At 38.1% G+C, this 3,114-nt stretch overlaps 1 pseudogene; it reads right to left on the bottom strand.

Moving 5' to 3' along the window:
- Positions 1 to 2,170: 2,170 nt before the first annotated feature.
- Positions 2,171 to 2,863, bottom strand: LOC117022536 (60S ribosomal protein L11-like; annotated as a pseudogene).
- Positions 2,864 to 3,114: the final 251 nt, after the last annotated feature.

Raw genomic sequence — 3,114 nt, 5'->3', positions numbered from 1 at the left:
TAAGTTTATAAAGTAAAAATTTTACCATAAGTTAAAGTTAATTTATTGTTGAAGAAAGAAAAACATTTTTTTTTATAAATTTAATGTAGCCTAAGTATACAGTGTTTATAAATTCTACAGTAGGGCACAATAATGTCCTAGGAATTCACATTCACATTCACTCACTCACGGACTCGCCCAGAGCAACTTCCCTCCTGTGAGCTCCATTCATGCTAAGTGCTCTATACAGGTATATCATTTTTAATCTTTCATACCATGTTTTTTCTGTACCTTTTCTACATTTTGTTGTATTTAGATGCACAAATACTTTCCATTGTGTTAAATTGCCCCCCCCCCAATCCCTAATCCCCAATGTGGTTTTATTTGGAGATTGGTCTTTAAAGGACGTAATTTAGGTTAAATGAGGTCACAAGAGTGCGACCTTGACTCAGTAGAATTAGTGTTCCTATAAGAAAGAAACCAAGGAACTCCCTCTCTTACCCTGCATATGTACTGAGTAAAAGCCATGTGAGGACATAGAAGGTGACCCTCTGCAAGTCAGGAAAAGAGATTTCTTAAGAAACTAAATGGGATTGAACTTTGATCTTCGACTTCTAGCCTCCAGACCTGTGAGAAAAATATACTTCCATTATTAAGCCATTCAGCCTGTGTTAAATTGCCTATTGTATTCAGTACAGTAACATGTGTACAGGTTTGTAGCCTAGCAGCAATAGGCTGTACAATATAGCCTAGGTGTGTAGTAGGCTGTACTCTTTAGGCTGGTGTGAGTGCACCCTATGATGTTCATACAACAATGAAATTGCCTAAGGACAAAATTCTCAGAACATATTCCCTCTCATTAAGCGACACATGACTATAAAATGAAAAGCTGACTATTCCAGCTGATGAAGATTGAAGCCTGCATTTTCTTCTAAGTGTTTTGTAGTTTTAGCTCTTACAATTAGGTCATTGATTTATTTTGAGTTCATTTTTTATGTGGTGTGAATTTTATGCTTTTCTACTTTTTATATTATCTCTAGAGATCTTAAGTTTCTTGTTCAGTAATGGCATGGAGGATTTTAAGCCTTTGATCCAATGATAGAAACTGTAATTGACTTAATGTTTGTGCGCACCCCCCCAAATACCTAATCCCCAATGTGGTTTTATTTGGAGATTGGTCTTTAAAGGAGGTAATTTAGGTTAAATGAGGTCACAAGAGTGCGACCTTGACTCAGTAGAATTAGTGTTCATCTAAGAGAGAAACCAAGGAGCTCCCTTTCTTACCCTGCATATGTACTGAGTAAAAGCCATGTGAGGACATAGAAGGTGACCCTCTGCAAGTCAGGAAAAGAGATTTCTTAAGAAACTAAATGGGACTGAACTTTGATCTTCGACTTCTAGCCTCCAGACCTGTGAGAAAAATATACTTCCATTATTAAGCCATTCAGCCTGTGATATTTTGTTATAGCAGCCTGAGCAGAATAATACAAAATTGTATATACATTGTACTATGTACTTCCAGCAGACTTAATGGATTCTCTGTCAATTTCTGAATCCTCTCTATGTGATCTCAAGCGTTAAGGGAAATGAAAAATATTGTTTTTTTCCTCACAAAATGACAATTGACCCTGATTTTTGAAATTACTGAATTAGACATGCTGCACCAAACCCTAAATCTGGAACTACTGATGTTTAACCTGATTTTGAAGCTAGAAAAAGCTTTAGATTTTTTTTTCTTAATAAATCTCTTATCTTTACAAATAAAAAGTAAAATCCTTGGAAGAATCAGTGGCATAGGTAGTGAAAGTCTCATATGGTGTACAGAGTGCAAACATCTATCTAGAATAGAATTCCAGGCTTTTCTGGAATATATCATTTTCACTTTCAGTAATGAGAGTCCTTCACTTCTGCAAGTTGAGTAGGACATATTGAATATCATGTGTTTCTTGCAATGTTTGTTGCAATACTTCCCCATCGGCCACCTTTGTTTTCATTGCTATTATCTTAGTTCCTGTTTATGTTATTTCACATTAAGATAACTCTCTGACCTGCTCACCGATCTATATGCCTGTTGTATTATCCCTCTAATATGCCATTATGCACACAGGTACAAACTTCATATTCTTTCTTTTTCTTTTTTTTGACATTTCACGGAAAACATTTTATTGGCCTTTTGGATAGAAACAGGGATTTATTTGCCAGAAAGTATTATCCCATCATACAGATACTTCGCTGGTACCAGCACGTGGCCTCCTCTTTGCTAATTCTGTGTTTGGCCCCAGCGTAGCATGTCCTGCGTTTCTTGTCTGCGATGCTGAAACCTGGCCTACCCAGCACCACATAGTATGTTTTCCTGAAAATAAGACTGGATCTTATATTAAGTTTTGCTCCAAAAGACGCATTAGGGCTTATGTTTAGGGAATGGCCTCCTGAAAAATCATGCTAGGACTTATTTTCCGATCAGCGCTTATTTTCGGGGGAAAACAGTAGAAGTCCAGGCTGTAGATACTAAAGCTTGGGTCATATTTGATCCCCAGATCGATGTGTTCCTGGATCCCCAAACCAAAGTTACCAGTATCTGAGAAGTTATTTTTTTTCATAACTCGTACTCTCGAGCCTTTAGACCTTTCTTCAAGATTTCTTCTGACTTGGCTCCACGGACTATGCAATGGACGGCAATATTTTCATCTCTCCTGATGTCAAAGGACCTAACGGTGTATCTAGCTTTGGAGAACACAGGAGTCTGGCCTATGAGCTGCTCCAGGACCTTGGGTGCCCAGGTCAGCTTGTCTCCACTCTCTCCCACACAGATGTTGAGGCAGAGCTTGCAGATGTGAAGCTCCCGCATGGGGTTCTCCTTTTCACCTTGATCCTGTGCCATCATGAGAGACAGGAAGACAAACTTTATATTCTTAAAGCCTTAATGTTCGTTTTATGTTAGTTCATTACTTAGAAATCTTCCAAGTTACCCAGTGTTTATAAGAGCTACAAACTCCATAGCCTGATAGTCTAGGCACTCCATAACGTTATCTCAACCTTGGTGCATCAATATTGGTCTCCTTATCCCTTATCTGTATCCTCATTACTCAGGGTGTCTCAACCAGGAGTGATATTTAGCAACATCTGTAGACAGTT

Source organism: Rhinolophus ferrumequinum, chromosome 5 (genome assembly GCF_004115265.2).
Source record: "Rhinolophus ferrumequinum isolate MPI-CBG mRhiFer1 chromosome 5, mRhiFer1_v1.p, whole genome shotgun sequence".
NCBI classification, from domain to species: domain Eukaryota; kingdom Metazoa; phylum Chordata; class Mammalia; order Chiroptera; family Rhinolophidae; genus Rhinolophus; species Rhinolophus ferrumequinum.
This window is presented reverse-complemented; position numbering and strand designations above follow the sequence as displayed.